The sequence below is a fragment of the Numenius arquata genome, chromosome 1 (assembly GCF_964106895.1).
Source record: "Numenius arquata chromosome 1, bNumArq3.hap1.1, whole genome shotgun sequence".
Classification (NCBI taxonomy): Eukaryota; Metazoa; Chordata; class Aves; order Charadriiformes; family Scolopacidae; genus Numenius; species Numenius arquata.
In genome coordinates, this window is record NC_133576.1 from 22,073,765 (window position 1) to 22,093,179 (window position 19,415).

Sequence of the window (19,415 nt, forward strand, 5' to 3'; positions counted from 1 at the left end):
TTCTAAGGTTTGGGTTAAAAATTATGGCGATTCTTATATGTAGGACTTGACTTGCTTCTTCAGTAGATTTGCTTTGCCATCCATCTGTTTTTCTTACTATTAAGAGAATAGGTAGTTGAGAGCAGCATAGTAGCAGCTCAGTTTTAGGAGACCTTTCAGAGTAATTTTTCCTAAAGTGACAGCTACATACCAGTCTTTCAGATAATAAACTCGGGACGTAACTCCCTCTTTCATGAGGCAGATGGTTATAATGCACTCTGCTCACAGAGGAAGGGGTCTCTGGCTGTCGTGATCCAGCTGGGGAGACTCGTTTTAGAATCGCCTTGGTTTCTTCTCAAGTGTGGCTTTATCATGAGTAGGAGATTATATCTGTCCAATTTTGAATTCCCAAAAATAGCAAAAATATGCAGTGGTATGCTTGCAACAGCCTCATTCCTTTACCACTCTTAACACTACACCAAAAAAAACACCCCGAAAAAACCAACCACAATGTAAAAACATAGTAGCCAAACAGACCTAAACTGAGTTAATGAGGGGAGAAAGAAAAACAAAAAACCACAAAAACAACCACACAAGAATGCCAAGAGAGGGGTAATTCTGCTGTCAGGCTTCCCATCAGACAGTAATATTTCACAACCCAAGTGAAGATTTTTCTGGGTTTAATCATACACTGCTTTCAGACAACTTCTGTTCCCTAGTAAGTCACTTAATTTTCTTTTCACAGAAACGGGCCTGGAGGTACCCTCCAGTCTGCATCATATATAGAGAGAGCATGGGCATTCTTTCCAAGTTCTCCATGATTTACTGCTACCTCTTTTCATTGCAAAGGGCAGGGATGGCTGGTGCCTTATTCATTTTCCCAGTGTGTTTTGCCCCAGCATGTTTTGCTGGGGAAAGCATGCTCCACATCCTGCTTCCCATTTTGGAGAAAAGCTGGGAGGAGGAGTCATAGAGGAGGAAGGAGGGGAAGGTACGTGGATGAATTCACATCTCCTGGGGCATGGCTTGGCTTTTTGACTGGAAGGGTGAAATAAATCCCTTTTGCTACTGACAGTATGAAGGTAGCAATGTACGAAACATCTCAGAGCTTGTCCTGCCCATATGAAGGAGAGGTGTCGAAGTATTGGCTACTAAAAATGAAGCCCTTTCTTTTCAAACAGGGAGGCCTTTACTATGTGTGATTAACACAATTTCTGACCTGTGCATCATAGCTCATATTTCATTATGAAGTAATCTTCCAGTTCTTCATTCTCCTTTTCATTCTGACAATAGGGGTTTGTGTATAACTAGGAAATAAAACAGCTGGCAACTGAAAGGGAGGACAAAATAGCACTCTTGTCAGATATGAATAGTTGCCTTGCTGTTTCAATTTCTCGTTTACTTCCTTGGTAAGAATTATTTATGTGCTTGATTCTGAAATGTTTTTCCTTTGCAAAATACTTTGGCTGTATGCAGGGTGATTAGGTAAGGAGATGGTAACCTTTTTACTCTTCTACACAAAAAGTAAGGTTGCCATATATTTTATTATTTTTTCAAAGCCACATAAAGGTAGTGTCATGAACTGGGTCTCAAACACCAGAATGACATTCTGAAATATCAAACTATTTATATATTCAATAAATAATCTCATTTGTGTATTATCAACCAAGAATGTTGGTTTGCTTTTCACAGTTTATAAATCCATTTAGGATTTTGTATATTTTGTATCTCATTGTCATATTCTGAATTCTGCAGTGTGTCGTTTCCAGAATTAAAACAAAGATGTTTGGTTTAGTAGTTAATTCGTAGTAGTTTTTTTAAAAATATTCACATAACCTCGTCTTCAGATCAATTGTTTAAAAATCTGAAATATTGCTTGAACAGGTGTTGATGGCCTTAGTTTAATGAAAGCAAAGAACAGTGCAATAACTTTTCCAATTGATTTGGTATTGTATTAGTAGGAAATGGAAAATGCCTTGTTCTTTTTTTTTTGCCTTTTTTTTTTTTAGTAAATAGATTAATATTAATTCTGAAAATTTGTCATACCACATTCCATGTCTTTTGCTTGTAAATGTCATTTTAATTTTTTCTGCTGTTTAAATGTGCAGTAAGGCTTTGCACTCAGCTGCCAATTTCCCCATTCCAAAAGGGACACTACAATTGTCCAGTGACTTTCAAGATACCTTATTAAATTTTTGAGAGATACAAGCAAGTGGATCTCAAGCCATGCCTACGTTGAGGCAGAGGGGAGGTTCTGGTGTGTGCTGTGTAGCAGTGGTTCAGATGGCCACAGTCAGCTTAAGGGCTGGCTGACGGTGCTGTGCAGCACAAGCTGTGAGCGCCACCACATGCTTGCTGCTCCAGCGTTTACCTGAAGGCGAGAATGGCTTTGAAGATTATCTTTCCAAATTTCCACCATACAGACAGAATCACAGAGTGGTAGGGGTTGGAATTGACCTTCCAGAGATCATCTAGTCCAACCCCGCTGCCAAATCACATTCACCTATAGAAGGTTGGACAGGAACGCATCCAGGTGGGTTTTGAATATCTCCAGAGAAGGAGAACACAACCTCTCTGTGCAGCCTGTTCCAGTGCTCTGTCACCTTCAAAGTAACAAAGTTTTTCCTTGTGTTCAGACGGAATTTTCTATGTTCCATCTTGTGCCAGTTGCCCCTCGTCTTGTCACTGGGCACCAGTGAAAAGGCATCCTCTTGACACCCAGCCACCCTTTAGATATTGATAAGCATTGGTGAGATCCTCTCTCAGTCTTCCCTTCTCCAGCTTAAACAGACCGAGGTCTCTCAGTCTTTCCTCATAAGAGAAATGATCCGTTCCCCTGAATCATCTTCATAGCCCTTATACATGTTATGGTATGACGTGCAGACTTCATCCTGACGTGTGTGTGTAGATCTCCTCCAGGTTTCTGAGGAGGGCTGGCTGCTATTTGCTGTTTAAAGCAATAGGAAAAGGAAGAGCAGAATAGTCAGCAAGCTGGCTGAAGGCAGGCCACCATGTGTCCCCAGAGAGTGCTCCAAATACCAGTAGGGCAAAAGCTAAGAGTCTTTTTTTATCCTCGTCTCTTTGGCCCATTGTTTCTCAGCGCTGTAATGAGAACTGTAGAGTCATTGAGAATAACTTTAGGGTGGGAAGACAATTTTTGGAGAGGGAGAGACAAAAAAAAACCTCGCAGTTGCCATTTATAGAGTGCTGTAAGCTGGACGGATCTTTAAAACTTAGTGATTGAAATCACCAGGCAAGAAGAAGCTTTGATTTAATTCTTCCAATGTAATTCTGTTTTTTCCTTCTTGGTTTCATTAGTTTACTTAAAAATAGATGTTTGTTGCTGTGGTTGTACTGTAATAACTGCTGGTTTTTCTCCAGCGATCATAAACTGAACTTCACATGTAAGTTGGTATCTTGTGTAATATAAACTACCTGGGTTTTAAAACACCTTTTTCAATAGTGTACTTCCCTCTGCACTGGCAGATACTTTTGGTAGCTACTGCCAAGCAGGATCACTTGCCTGCCTCCCAAGGCCAAATGATTTGTAAGCCAGTTCCTGCCCTTCTGCTGGTAGTAAATGGCTTTGAATGGGGTGTTGGTGAGCTGGGTAATTTATCCCCACCCAAGGAGAAAATGCTGTTGTATAGTGCATAGCATGACATTTTCATAACTGCTGTTTTCAGGCTTTCTCATAAATATACTCCCAAAGGAATTTCTGTTGATTAAGGAGAAAAGGGGAGGAAAAAAAAGGTATTTTTTTTTTTTCCCAACCAGTTTTAAGGCTATTCCTCTTTGGAGTGTAACAAAATAATGGGGGCTGAATATCCCTCAGAGTATCCATTTTGAGAAGTTGGCAGGGGGGTGTTGTCGGTGTGGGGCAAGGTGGATGGAGTGCCTACTGCCCACTGGCAACGGTGCTGCCTGTGGCTCTGCAGGCATCTCCTGTGGTCCTCTGGGCTCAGTAATTCTGGGTTTAGGCATATAGATCCTTCTATGTAAGGATACTTTGTGTGGCAGGCGTGCGCCTGCGCTCTTAAAGGTAAGGTATCTTCTTAGATGATACCTTACCTTAAATTTCTCACTAACAAAGGAAGCAAGGGGGAATGCAGACTGAAACCTTTTTTGTTGTGGTTTAGGAAGATGTGCTACTTGTATAGCTGGAAAAGTCCTATGGTTGTTCACCAAAGGGCAGTTTGAGACCATTCCTCCCCACCTTCCCCACTGCACATTTCTCCCCACCCCCCATCCACCCAACAGCAGGCAGCCTGCTCAGCAAGACTTGAGGGAGGAACACAATTAATCCATTTTCCTGTTTTTTTTTCTTTATTTTCTAGGATCCAAGTGGATTTCCATTCACCTACCAGATCATTACAGCCCAGCAGCCTGAAGTCAACATTCCACTTAGTGACTTGACTGGCTGGAAAAAAACAGCAATAAAAAAGGAAATGCATCACATACACTACCCTTTCTAGACACCAAGCTGACCACTGAAAAGACTAGCACAATATTTGTTATCCGGTCTAGGCGCTCATTCATAAAAAGTAGGACCAGAGGGACCGCTTAGTCTGCCCCTCCGCTGCCAGGCAAAATCTGCTTTGCTCGTGCCACTCTTGGTACTGCCAGTGTGCAAAATGTGTTTGCCTTCTTCCAGTTGAGTTTTGAAAATGTCCGTGGATGGAGGCTCCACAAGCTCTCTGGGGATGCTCTTCCAGTGCCTAATTGCTCTCACGGTAAAGAGGGGTTTAATTTTTACAAACATCTGTCTGCAATTTCACTTGCAGCAACTCTTCATTCATCGCTGTCTTCCTGACATCTGGTTTTCCTTCTCTTATCCAGCTGATTCGACTCCTTTTCCTCAGTGTACACATGAATGTGCCAATGACTGTATTGCTTAACTCTCTCTGGAGAGACCTGTTGGACTCAAAACCACAGGACTCAAACCACAACAGATCTGCCAAAATTATTGGGGGAAGAGCAATAGGGTTCAGAAAGCTGGTGATTAGAGGCAGTAGCTGTCGCAGTTGGGAAAGAAAAGTTATAAGTAATTTATTTTATTTGGCTTTTCTTTCAAATCCTGAGGTGGTGGATTTTTTTTTGATACGTAAGTGAGGAGGAGATGGAAGCAAAGCCTGGTACTGGAAGTATTGGCATCTCCATCTTTGCTTTCTGTCTTGCTGTCATTCTCTTTCTGTTTTTAATGAAATAACTGTTAATATCCCAGCCTAGCCCTTGGTTCACTGTCAAACTGCACGGCCTAGGTTTGTCAATAGCTCTCATGGTCATCTTATGCCAAAGATGGTCCCTGTCTCCGTCTTCATCCTTTTTTGTTGCATCTCTTTAAACACAGACAAATTGCTCTGCTGGCCAAAAGCCATTATTCCATACTTGGACCTTGTTGTGTGGGATGTTTACACTCTGAGCTAACTATCGTATGTCGCTGCTGTGAATGTCAGGGCGTCAGTGGGGAATTTTACAGAGGCAGAATTTACTACTTTGTCATGTTTTTGGTAGCAGAGAAAGACACTGCACTACACTTACGAGCTGGGACCTAACTCCGCTCCTGTCCCAGTCAGGATCGGAGCCCCTCGCTCCCCCTGCCCCTGGTTATTCCTCACTGCCCAAGCCCGCAGATCTGGTCATTCCCAGGCTCGATGCTCCGGGTGCCTGTGTCCCCTGCCTGCTGGGCAGCAGCAGGCTGCTTGTGAGAGCAGAGCGCTCCCGGGCATTGCCTTGCAGCTCTTCGCATTTCTGAGGGGTGGGACCCTCGACGTGCCCTCTGCCTCCTGGTGTCTCGCCGAGGCTCTGTGCCTGCATCATGGGGTGAAGGTTCCTAAAAAGAAGCCTACCCCTGGGCATACCGACTTTGTGACCCTGTTTTACTGACAGAATAGACAGGCGGGAGGACCGCGAGGAGGACTCTGTTGATTTTTGTTCTGCTGACAAGTGCTAATGTTTAAGGTGTTTCTCACTCTTAATATTTGTCATGGCGTTAAGATCACTACCAGTATCCTGTTGTCTTTTGGATTTGATTAGCGTTTGTTTGTGCATCTGAAATATTCCATTTTACTAAGTGCATGGTGGTTTTGGGTTGTGCTTTTTATGTCATACGTTTACCAAGAATATAAACTGTCAATCTAAAAAATCAACTGAGAAGATCTAGCAGATGCAAGACTTACGACTAAGTGTTCAGAACCAATATTTTGTTGGTTCCAGAGCAGTGGCCTCTCTAGACTATGGCAAAAAGTTGTGTGTGTGCACGCATATATGTCAGTATGTATTACTGAGGATGTGAGGGGTGATATTTGCTGTTACTGTTGTAGGTGCAATATGAATTGTTTATTTATATATTTCATTTTTTCTAATTAAAAAAAAAAACAAACCACAAACTGATCCAGCCAAAACACCAACTGGTCCATTGGTTTTTTTTTCTTCTGCTTGTTTGGGATACCGGAAACGCTTCATTGCAAATTGGGATTTTTTTGTAGTTTTTGATTTACGCTGTGCTTCCTTTCTGTACAGAAAGTGGGACTTTAAGGGGGTTTTTAAGGTAGTTTGGGGCTTTTTTAAAAAAAAAAAATTAAGTAAAACAACTTTTGAGATAAATTTACAGAAGTATTTTTGACCACAGCAGTGCTGCAGTTTACTTAGATTTGAAAATGACTTGTCAGCAAAAAAAATTGTATTTTATATATTTAGTAGTATTGTTTGCGTCATGTTTGTTGCTTAATGATTCTTTATCTGAAGTTACATGTTCTACTGATGTACAGCTGTCCTAATTTCTGTACTTGCATTTGCTGAAAAGAAGCCAAATAAAGGAACTTTTGAACATAAGGCCACATGATTCCTTTCATTTGTAGCCCAGTGCTTGTGAGCTTTTATAAATCAATGAGAGAAGCATCATGCATGAGCTCTAAGTGCATGAATGATTCCTTTGGGAAAGGCAGTAGTAACCTGGTGTATTCTTTAAGACGTGAACTTCTGAGGGGAATTGTGAAACCACAATAATTTTTGTTTGTCATGGCATCAGCTTGCAATTTTATTTAAAAGTTGTCATAGTGAGAAACTTGGATCTCATTAAAAGGACATGGCAATGAAGCCATCTCCCTAAAGGAGTTGAGCACATGGGATTATGTCCTAGGTCTTGCAATACCAGTGAAAGGCAGCAGTTTATTGCTTGTTTGAGCTCTACCAGGTGATTTGATGGAGTGGAATGGGCAGTGATTTGCAGAGGTTTTGAGATTGCAACATAAACTCTCACTCTTGATTTTTCAGGGAAACAAATGGTTGCTACTGATGGTTTCTGAAGAACTTCCTACTAGATGCTGGCCAGAAGGGCAAGTCTCATTGCTGATGTACCTCCCTGTGTGATGGGAATTAGTAGTTTCTTCTCCTGGGAGCTTGGGACTCTGAGATTAGCCAGGTCACCTCTCCATGAATAAAGGGAAGGTAGCAAGACAGCAGCATCACTACCCTGAGCATGGTGCATGGCAAACTGGTTTTCCCAGGTCGAAGAACAGAAGGGCTGCTTGCCATGGCCTAGGAGCTCCTGGCAGAGCTGGGTAAAGTGTTGCTTAGCCCACCAGTCATGAGGCGAGTTGTGCTGGCAGAGCGGAGAAGGAGGGAGGCAGGGAGGTACCAAATAGGGAGGGCTGGAGCTGAGGTATCATAGCAGAGTTGAATGACCTTAGAGAAAGTAAGATTGGCTGCTCTTAACTTAACAAAAGGTAAACAAATCCAGAGTAGCAGGTTTCCTCAGGGAAACCTCAAGGTTCTCTGTAAATGGCTGCTTTTTTTTTGGCTGACAGCCTGCTCCTCAGAGCCTGTCAAGATGTTTGCTTTTGTTTTCAAGTCACAATGAATTGTTTAGTTCCTACAGCTGTGTCCTCTGTTTGTGTGCTTTTTTGTCCCAGGCATGCTCAAGCATGCTATTATTCAGGGTCTTGAGTTGTGCTGACATACAGGGCAGGAAGGTGAAGTGTGTGCTAGAGATAACAATTTCTATGCATGGCCATGGTCATAAAGAGAGGGTCTTCAAAACCCCAGCGGGCAGGGCTGGGTTTTTAAGAAAGAGGGAGTTTGACCAAAAAAAAAAAAAAGTATCATGTCTGATGGCACTATGAGGATGAATTTTTGCCTCAGATGTTTTCTCATTGCCTGGCCACAGTGACCACCCAGCCCGAGGTCGGGGCAGCTGCTCCATCTGTCTCTGAAGAAGTGGCAAATGCGTGCTTGAGGTTTTTTTCTGTATCCTTACCTCAGCTTTCACTGATCCATGAATTTTGCTTCTGCACAACATAGTTCCACTTTCTAAGTCTGAAAAGTAGACTTTCTGGATGCTTCCAGGTGACTTCTACCCTGTCCTGTCATCCCATGTACCTGCTTACTTCTCTCATGTGTTGCCCAGCTGCTGCCCTGCCAGCCAAAACGCTGTTTGCTTTGAAAGCGTAGTGGCAGCTGTTCTTCTCCAAGTCTGCTGCATAACAAGATGCCAAGGAAGGAAGTGCAGGGTAATTTTTGAAGCTAAGAGGATGTACGGGGGTTTTTGTCTGGATTTTATTTTTTTCCCCTTAAGATGAGCTGAAGTTAGTGGCAGAATCCACACTGGACAAGAATTTGCATGTTGATGACCAGTGGTTATCACCTGGAAAGGCTTAAAGTGTTTTCCTGAGACAATGTGCAGTGAACCACATTCACTTTCTGTATATAGGTATCACCTGCTGCCTCCTCTCTGGAACCTCATGCCATTTTTCATTTTGAATATGGTGTTTTTATTTCCATGGCCCTGATCTCATGACATCCAGCTGGAAACCTCCACAACCTTCTGCAGGTCTATTTCTGTACAGTCAGCTGCCTAATAGTGTGCTGATCATCTTGCGTGCCAGAAGAAACTCACTTCATGGTGTTTCCAGCAGGTCCAAAAGCTCACCAGTGCTGATGCTGGCTTGGCAAGCGTGCCATCTGACATTCAGCAACTTTCATATGTTATCTTAAAAAAAAAAAAAAAAAAAAAAAAAATTCTGCCTGGACAGAGTCTGAGGCAGGCTGTCTGCCCTGTCTTAGTAGGAAAATGAGTGGGTAGCAAGTTTTTTAACCAGCCTCCCAACACCTGTAGCCCTCATGTTGAAGCAAGAGAGGCAATCTGCAGTTTCCATGTGCTGAAAGGATCGGCATCTCCCCCAGGGACTAAGGGTCCTTCTGCCATGGGATATGTAGGGATGGCTCAAAGGAGATGGGAACGACAGGAGCTTGGTTCTTTGAGTTACTCTGCCTGTGAGAGGGAAGTGGGGCCGCCTGGACAAACAGAACTGGGCAGTAAAGAATAGGATTGCAGCTCTGGTGTTGCTAATCTGGGTTTCCTTAAGGAAACAGAGGGGATGGATGGATTTCCTTACTAGCTGCAGCCTAGGAAATTAGTTCTGGAAAACAATGTAGCTGAGTGTAGTAATCTGACAAAGGGAAGCGGGGTGTTTCCCACTGCTTACTTGAAAAGGAGTTTAAAAGAGGTCGCTCCTTGGCAGACGAAGCATGTATCGTCTGTTCTGACAGCAGTAGGTTAACGACTATTAGTTAATGTATTTTGGTAAGGAAACTTACCGTCAGTGAGCGATTTATATTTGAGTTCACACAATCTTAAAATGTTTCTGATTTCAGCTCCTTTTTTCTTGATTATGTCCTTCCCTGTTCAGGCTTCCCTGACCCCTTTTTCCTCTCAGTCCTACACAAGTCTCTTCCTGATCCCTCTTTTATTCTTTGCAACGGATTTTGCCTGAAGAGTGCTATTTTCTTGTTTATCTGGACACACTCCCCATCTGACTTCTCCCTTTCTCTCTCTGATACCCGTGAGTTCACAGCGGCCACTCCATCACGTGAAGGCATTATCATCTCCCTGGGTCACAGTAGCTATACAGTAGAACAAGCTGCGGCAAAAGCTCATCCTTGTTTCCAAACCAGAAGGCAGGCCCCCTAGGAAAGGCAAATAACCTAGACACCAGTAGACAGACCTTGAAAAAAACAGAGATGACTGTCTGTCTGCAGGGGCTCCACACAGCCCAGATCCTTGCTGGTGCGCTGGGCACACGCTGCCTGGAGCTTGTGTGGAGCCCGCTGACATGTCTTCTCCCTTGCTGAGCTACATGAGTGTCCCATCAAGATGCATGGGGAAAAAAGAGAACGTGTGACTGTGGGCCTGATTGAGTAACATAATCTGTGTTTCACTGTGGAGAAAAAGGGAAGTGTACTCCCACCACTGTTGCACTAGTGTTAAGTTTAATTTATATTAGGTAGCTGGAGATTTCAGCTAGCTGATCTTTTTTTATATAGGGGTCCTGTCCCCTCTGAGTCGATAAGGGAGCAGAGGTGGAGTGAAGCCCTGTGACAGACCTACAACATCAGGCTGCAGCAGTTACTCAGCATGACCTTGTTTAACACCCAAGGTTGAGGTTTTTGCTGCAGTCTCCCAGTTGTTTCCTATAAAGTGCTTCTTGGGACTGCAAAGAGTTAATTTTTTTTGAGCCCTGCACTGGCCTTAGCTGTTCAGGTTCACATGAGATCTGGACTCTGAGTCTTCAGACACATTTCTGTTACTGCTGTTAGGCCAGATTTGGGTGAGAGATGTTACTCTGATGTTGGATTTGGGAAAGAGAAAACTCTTCCTTGGGATAGATGTCATCCCTAATAGTTGGTATAAAGAGCCTCGTTATGCATTTATTTTTTGGCATGTAAGCAGCACTCCCATCTATGGAAAAATCTCTCCATTCCCACAGGAGTAGGAACTGTGTCTTTGCTAGCCAACCCAGAGATTTTTTCCCTTTCCCTTTTGACACAGCTTTGCATGCTAATCTAGCCAATGTAAAGAACCTAGGAGTAAAGTTAGTCCTAGATAGCTGTATGGGCACCCTGTTATCTAGAAAAACTGTTACACGAAAAATGGAGAAGGCAGAGCCATTGCGAAAGATTGGACATGGAAACCTCAGATGGTTTAAGCAGCTAACTGGACTGACTAGAACAGATTTCTGTTGCCTGAAAGCAGTCAGAACATTTTTCCCTTTTGTTTAAAGTGAGGTTTCTGCTGCAAAATCTTCCTTTCTTAAGCTTTTCTATTTTAGCTGAAGGGTTGGTGTTTTAGTATATGAGGGGAGATGTCCCCAGAAAACATGCAATTGTTTCTTCTGCTCTTTATGACCTTTTCATAAGCCTGAAAATTTGAGGGGATAAGTGGTAAACAATAGGCATGAACTTATTTGCTATCAGCCTAATTAGTATTATGTGGATAATATGACAAATTATTCAACGCAAGTTGTAAATCCTCTGCTCAGTAGATTTACACCTCTTTTGGGATAGGGCAAGCAGACTTAATTTAACACCCTTGCTTTTTTTGCTTGCACTGTGTACAGGATGGCTGGTTTAATGGTGTGTCTATAATCCATTCCATTACAGAGTGGGGTTTGGCAGGTACAGTTTTCAGACAGTTACCTGTTTCGCATGTGTAACTGATTGTATCCCTACGCGTTTGTTAGCCCTTCCTGATGAAATATTTAGGAGAGAGGTTTGATCTGTGGTTAGAATTTACAGGCATTGATATCTTTTTGAGAAAATCATTAGCTTGGGGCTGTTTCTCAAAGAGGAAGTGACCCTGAATGGGCACTTAGGGGAAGTGGGGCTGTTGGTGCAGCCCTGTCCCAAAACTCTGTCTTAGTTCAGATATGGTATGATTTAGATATTTACAAATCATTCTTCTCTGCTGGCAAACGCATATATGGTACATTCTATTTTAAAAATAAAGAGTTTTCATTCATCTTGTCACAGTGTAAATAATGTTAAGTCAAAAAAGATGTTATTTCATCATCTTTACTGCCAGAAGTTTTGCTTCCAAAAATAGGCTAAATATAAACAATGGCATTTTTTATCTTTCCCACTGAAATGGTGCAAGGTACCTTCAGTGGAATAAATCAATATTTTGAGAGAGACGTATTTCAAGGTTTAATAATTCTCCATGTTCCATAATGTTTTATTTTACCTTTATGAAATACTATGAAAATATTTTATGTTAAATAATAGATAACTTGTGAACAACATTAAGTAATGTAAAATTCTACATCTTCTGACTCTGATTTGCACCTCTGGTTGAAGGTAAGAGATTGCAGTAGAGGGGGGAAAAGAGGGCAGCGATTAGGATGTACAACAAACCAAATAAGCTGTGCTGAGACTTTAGGTAGAGGTTGCATTTTTTTTATGAATCTCCTTTCTCAGTGGCATTTCCAAACCAGTAACTATTTGGAAATGGAGTTGCCTCAGTTCCTCTTACCTTACATGAAGAGGGATTGTCTTAAAGGAATAGCTGAGAACAACCTCCACACTACTCTGCATCCTTGTCTTCAGAGCACTGAGAGACAGGCGATGGTGAAGCCAGTCCCCCCAGGGCAAAGATGAGATCCTGAACCTGCCCTGTATGACATGAGGTGCCATCCACACTGGGTTGGAGAGCAGAAGAGGAACGATGGTGAGTAGCAAACACAAGCAGACCCAAGAATTACAGAGGATTGCAGGGAGAGTTTAACTTTGTGAAGAGGAACCTAGGGAGGCCACTTCTTTGTGTGGTTCTTTGTTTATACTCTGTTTTAAGTTATGTACGTATGAAAATACAACTAGTACTTAACTTTCTGTGCAATTTTCTGACTTCTGTGACATGATCCTGAGATTAACCCAGCTTTGAGGTTACTCTGAGTTTCCCTTTTTCCTAGACAAGTTCTTCCCCTAAAAAAACAGAATGACTTTTAAATTTAAAAATGTACGTTTTAGTTAGTATCTAAACAAGGAGTCTTCACCTTCTAGAAAGAGAAAACTGAGGTGACAGAAGTAAAGGGCCAGTGTACGTCTTGTTACCACTTCATGGTGTCCTTGTAGGCAGGCCTGTGCTTCCAGGTTTGATTTCAGACAATTCCATGTTTTTCTGCATTGCATCAGATTTTGCACAGTACCTTCTAGCAGCTCCTTGTCTGCTCTCAGCTCCTCGTGGTGTTTTCTTTAGGGGATGCAGGTCTTGGGCTTTTCACTGGGATTCTCCTTCTACGCAATAGCTTCCAGGCTGGAGCTTTCTTGTCTAGAACAGAGGTAGTTACTTCCAAGAATAAGAGGACTTCCCTCCTCCTTCCCTCATGCTAACTTGAACCAATCACTGCCTTTCTAAAGACACGCTCTGCCCAAGTTGAAAAAAAAAGGAAGGTCAAAACCCCCAAAAGGCACATCAGGAAGTTGACTTCTCTAAGAAGCCAAGTATTTAAACCCAGTCGAAGACATATCTGCATGGCCTGGGACCATCTTAAAGGACCCCCAATAAGCAGCTACTGGAGTACAACTGCCCCTGTGCTGCACAGCAGTTCTCTGCGCGTGCAGTGTGTCCATATTGTCCAGGATATCTTATCTTCCAGGAGGAAAATATCTGACTTTGATACATTTTGGAGATTTTAGTCTCTCCTAGCAAGCAGTAGGGAAATCCTCACTCCACTGATTCTTCTGGGAGGAAAAGATTTTAATGTAGAAGATGCTATACGAAAAGTAGTGTCAGTCTCCCTATAAAAGAGAGAGACGTGACATAACTTAGGTGTGTAAACTCAGTGGGTTTAGACTGGAAAAAAATCTTTGGTTATTAATGTGGAGATCTAACCCTTCTTTCTCATCTTATTTGTGCTATATATGATTGAAACAGTGTAGTGCAGAAAAGAGAAAGTACTAAGAATGATGCTTGTCTATGCTAAACTGGAAGAAACATTCTTCTGTCTCATGGGGGTAGGAATTAAATTTTTTCACTGAATCCTAATTTTGAGTGTTTGTTTTCTTTCTGCTCCGTAATCTCCAGAGAATGAACTGCCAGCAGCCCCTCGACTTTCCCACATCCTGAGAAAGTTCAGAATTTCTTCACAGAGTGTCTTTTTCCCGTCCCAAGCAGTTGCACAGGAAGAGGTGAGGCCCACCAGCTTGCCTTGCTGCCTGTGAGCAATGCTGTTGATATAATGACCAAGTCCAGAGGGGGATGGGGATGGCTGAACTCTTTTAGTCTTGTAGCAAAACTTCCTAAATGGTTAACTCCCGTCCTTTGTTTTTTTTCTAAAGGTTTCTACTGGCTACCACTAACTTCCTAGAAGCAGAGTGCTGCGGAAGGGAGGATGAGAGATGTATGTGTGGGGGTGGGTTGGTTGCTGAGTTATTTTCTTATTTTGTAGCCTTCACTGCTTAAAGCCAGGGAATGTGTCTGAAAATTGCCACAGAGGAACAGAATGTGCAGCTGTCGGTTTTAGATCACAAGGATTGATTTGGAGGGGAAAGGCAGTGAGACTCACAGTAAGTTGCTGGTATAGGTATGATAGGAACACTTATGGTGACCTTAATGGTGCAGGTTCACCGACAGGTTTTTTCTATCTTCCTCATCTTGTGTCTCCTCTGTTCTTTTGTCTTAATTTTTCTCACTGCCCACATTTTCTCTGGTTTTTTTTTTTTCCCCACTTCATACTTTGTTTGCCTTTTTGACTGTCACTTGCCATTGTATTTGTAACCTGTCATGCCCAAAGGTTATAGATAGTGCAGTGGAAACAACTGAATGATGCATATTTTGGCTCCCAGTTGATTTCATCCATTTCGGCAGTACTGCTAGGATGCCCGCAGATCTTTATGGGCATATTTCATAGCGGTGTGGTTGTGAATGGAAAGGTTTGCTTTGGGCTAAAAAAGGATATAGGGACATAGGTCAAAGGAAGGCCTCATTTTCAGCCATGGACAAACACGCTGTGAGGGTGTGGTTGGTCCCGTATGTCCCATCGATTTTGCTAAGTTATCAGTCCATCCTTTAGATGAGGATTTATTAAAGAAAAAAAAAAAAAGGCCCGAAAAATATTTTTACAGTTTGAAGACCCAAAAGTGTGAGTCCCATTTTTCCAGAACCTGCTACTGTAAACATGATGAAAAGATAAGTACATCCTGATATTTCACTGGTGATTTTTATCTGAGTGACTCACACCCCATCAGAGAAAAAAACATGGCACCACTTATTCTTTCCACTGTTAACATCTTAAAGTATTCCACTTCCAGATCTGAGAAACTCTGATTAAATGTCACAAACTGTAACTTTCCTTGTTTTTTTTTCCAGCATGGTGGTTTTTTTTATTTTTTTTTGTTTGTTTTTTTTTTATACGTATGTGTTTTCTCATAGGAAACATCTTGTGCCAGTATCCATTGAGGTTTGTTATGGGAAATAATTAATTATAGAAAAAACAATTAATTTTGGAAAGATAATGGAAATATTTTCAGAGAGCTAGTATAGTATCACATTCTGCTTTTTCTTATGTAAATGCAGCTATACTGAAGTCCTGGAGCGGCAGTGATGCAGTGCATACTCCATAATTTATGTCATTTATATACGTTCCTGGGATGCCTCTGAACAGTGACTGTATATTAGAAACCAATGGCAAATCCCTCTTTCCAGGGATTATGAATCTGATAAGCATTAGTCCTTTCCCTGGCTTTATACAAAGCTCCTGCACAGAGGCAGGCTGTGGTATTCTTAGGCTTCTGGGAAGTCTTTTGAAGGCTAAGTTTGACAGCACACTATTAGGAACCAAAAAGGGGGCGAGGTGCAAAAAGGGAGGGCTAGATATATGGTGACTATGTCATAACAACCCTCAGTTGCCAGTCAAGGCTAAATGGTCATCCATGTCGGTTGTTGTTCTGCTACTGGCACATTTTTAAAGAGAGCTAGCACTGAACTAAGCACACTGCTCACCTTTACTTGTCGGTAAAAAATTTGGGGTGTTTTATGCATTTATATCAAACATTATTATCATATTATTCAGGGTCACATTTTGAGGTTTGAATCCTGCCCTGCCAGCCTATAGGAAGTTCTTTTTTTAAATAGTTGATTAAAATATCAGTCCTTAGGTTTTGTGCTCCTGTTGACCAAAATGCTTATTTTGTTAATCTGAAATGCTTGTACACCAACATACAGCAGTGGAAGTAGTTTCTCTGGATTTTAGTAAGGCCCTAATTTGATACTGTCCCTCATAACATCCTTCTGGACAAAGCTGTCCATCTGCGAGATGAGCAGGTACACGGTGCACTCAGTGAAGATCTGGCTGAAGGGCAGAGCTCAAAGGCTTGTAGCAAAATGGGCTACGTCCGGCTGGCAACCAGTCACCAGTGGTGTTCCTCAGGGCTCAATTCTAGGGCTGGTTTCTGTTTAATATATTTATCAATGATCTAGATAGAGGAGTTGAATGCACAATTAGCAAGTTTGCTGATGATACTAGGAGGTGCTGTTGACTCTTTCAAGGAAGACAAGAGGCCTTGCAGAGGGACACTTGCAGATGCTTAAACACTTGCAGAGTGTTTAAGAGGCATTTGGACAATGCCCTTAGTAACATGCTCTTTGATCAGCTCTGAAGTGGTCAGGAAGGTAGGTCCTTTCCAACTGAACTATTCTGTTCTATTCTGTTCTTTTCTGTTCAGGAAGTTATTACACATCCGTATTCTCAAAAGTGGTCAGCATCTAATTTGGGCAGTTGCATTCAATTCTCCTTCAATAAAAATGACAGCCTGTATAAATATCAGGCTGATATTATTAAATTGGTATTCCAGGAAAGATTGTCAAATTGATGGATTACAGGAAACTCCAGAGAAAGTCTGCATTTAAGTAGGTCCCAAAGAGGAGACAGATCTGAGAATCCCAGTGTTTTGCCAAAGTTAGCTACAAGGTTGTACCTGTCTCTAAAACTGGTAACTGTTTTCCCATTACTGTGTATTGTCATCAAATATTTATTTAGACGAAATGTAAACTTATTTCTTTTTAAATAGCTGGCAAACCAGCAGCCTTCAATTTTCAGGAATAGTGATTGTGCTAATTTACTTGCATGGAGTTTGTTTACTGTATCACTGACTTACTACTGAAGCTCAAAGTTGGTAAACTAATCTAATGCATGGGAGGGAAAAGTGGGAAAAAGTTAACTCTTAAGTTATGGGATTCATATATAGTCTTGGCTTCTGTTTAAAATGAATCTAAATTTGAGCATCCACTTAAGTTACAAGCCCGAAGAAGCACAGAACATTTACAGTCATTACACAATCTCTTGGCAAACTGTGGAAATTTTTAAGAATCTTCCATGGGAAAAAATGCTTGTGTGCCTACTGAGATGGAGCACAAGTTCTTTCTGTACTTAAATGTGAAGATGTAAGACCTATTTCTTCATCCTTACTTCAACTCAGCTACCCACGAGAAGAATTTTCTTGTCTGTTAGCTAGAAATATGTTTACCTGAGACATTTACGGTATTAAAATATTATTCATGTGATGTTCAGTTGAGATTGGTGATATGTTCAATCTTAAAGAGCCACAAAGAACATCTTTTTTCTATGGGAATGCATACTTGGGCTGCCTCATGTGAAACCCGTTACATTGACATGGTAAGAGACCATTCAATCCTATAGAGGTCATGTCCCTAGTAAAGATGACCAACAGAGTGTGTGAGAACTGAGCTGCAGTGCTCTTCATGAAGACAGAAGAGCCTCGCTAACACTAAATTTAACTTGTGTGTCAACACTTTCTGAACTGTCCTGCAAGACTTCACGTCCTTTTCTTTGATGCATTGTTAGAGTTTAAGAGAAATTGCTCATTTCTATTTACTTTAAGATATTCAGCAAAACCCCTCCTAGTTTGCCAGTTCGTGTCATTTTAAGGCCAAAAATAATGTGTTATATGGGTGGCATTTCCTGGCTGGCCTAATCTGGAGTTGAGTGAAATCAGCAAGGAGATCCCCTCTTCTATATCCTATTTAAAGCAGTGGATGTTTTAAAGACAAAACCTCCTTGTATTCATTAAACTGTGTAAGTAGTTAGATTACTTGGGAAGGGGGGACTTTCTGAAAGCTGTACTCAAAATGTCCAAGCCCAGGTGCTTCATAGCAAGCAAATGCATTCACATGTGGCTGCAACTTATTTAGTTTCTTGGACTTGCTTGGACCGGAATTTGTCTGGTGGTGCCACGAAATACTCAGTGAGGCCCCAAATCTGGTTTTGGAAGCTGAAGGGGAAGCCCACTGCCCTCAGGGTGCTGTTGCAAAGTAGTTCACAGAGGGCAACAGGACAGACAGTGTTTGTCCTGAGTTCATGAATCACGATTTTAGTTACTTTATTGGCAAAACTAATGGGAACAGGCAACAAGGATCCCACCAATGAATAGGTGTCAGGTAATGCACAGGAAAGGGTTTTTGAATTGCTCTTATGTGTTGGGTGTTTGAAACTAATTGCATGAAGAATAGAAAAGAGCAAGGCGTGGCCAGAGACAGCACTGTCTGCCCCTGAAATTAAAAAGCAGAAAGGAGATCCTAAAAGAAGTACGTTACCCAGATAACAAGATGAATAATAGGAAAACCAGCTTTATACCCTCATGTAAATGAAAGTTACGAAATGATGGAACGAAAAACTCATGTATGTAATTTTAATTTGGCCTCCCTAGGTGTGTGAATGAGCAGTCTCAACTGACATTTTCCCCATGGGTCTCTCCCTTATTCGCTGACTAGAACAGACAGTTCTCATCTATTTCGGTTGTTCAAGATGTGGTTTTCAGTGATTTTTTCACTGCTCTGAGCGCTTCAGGGGCCTATAGCTTCCCATCTCCTCCTACCTCCTGAGGAAGAGGGCATGGGTGTCCAGAGCCCTCCAGAGCTGCAGGGGTGCCTGGGGGCAGTGGATGTTGTTCCGTGGCAGAGGGTCAGAGGTTGAGGGCTCAGAAAATTAGTAATGTGCAATCAGGTTGAAAGGGCTTCCTACCTTTGTCTTCTCTTCCTTTAAGGAACATGAGTCATCATGGAATAAGACAACGATTTTACCGTGATACAAACTTAAAGATGGCAGAAGATTTATTTGCTTACCATAAAAGCCCTATTTGCCCTATCCTTTCAAGGTGTCATACGTTTCTTAACCAAGGCAACCACTTCTAAACCAGCAGCTGATATGGTAACAGGTTAGCTGCCTTGTTAGTAGATATAAAAGACGTGTAATCGCATGGGTGGATAAGTCCATGGATGGATGGATGAGTATGTCCACAGATGGATGACTACAGGGGAGGATGGATGGACGTGGGGTCACAGAGCAATTAACCATAATAGAAAACAGAGCATTTAACTACAAGATTAGAAAGTAGATAGAACAAATGATTATAAGAATAGAAGATAGATAGTTTGGAAGAAATAGAGTGCCAACTTTACCTGTCTCCAGCAAAGACAGGTTAAAATAACCTAAGCCTAATTATCATGGTAAAGTTCACACCCCTGGGAGGAGATGTGTGTTAATGTTAGACCACCTTTGTGTAATGAGATGGAATTAATTAGCACAAGCGCTGTCGTTTGTAATGTCTTGAACAATAGATAATTAATCAATGAACTTTTTTCCTGA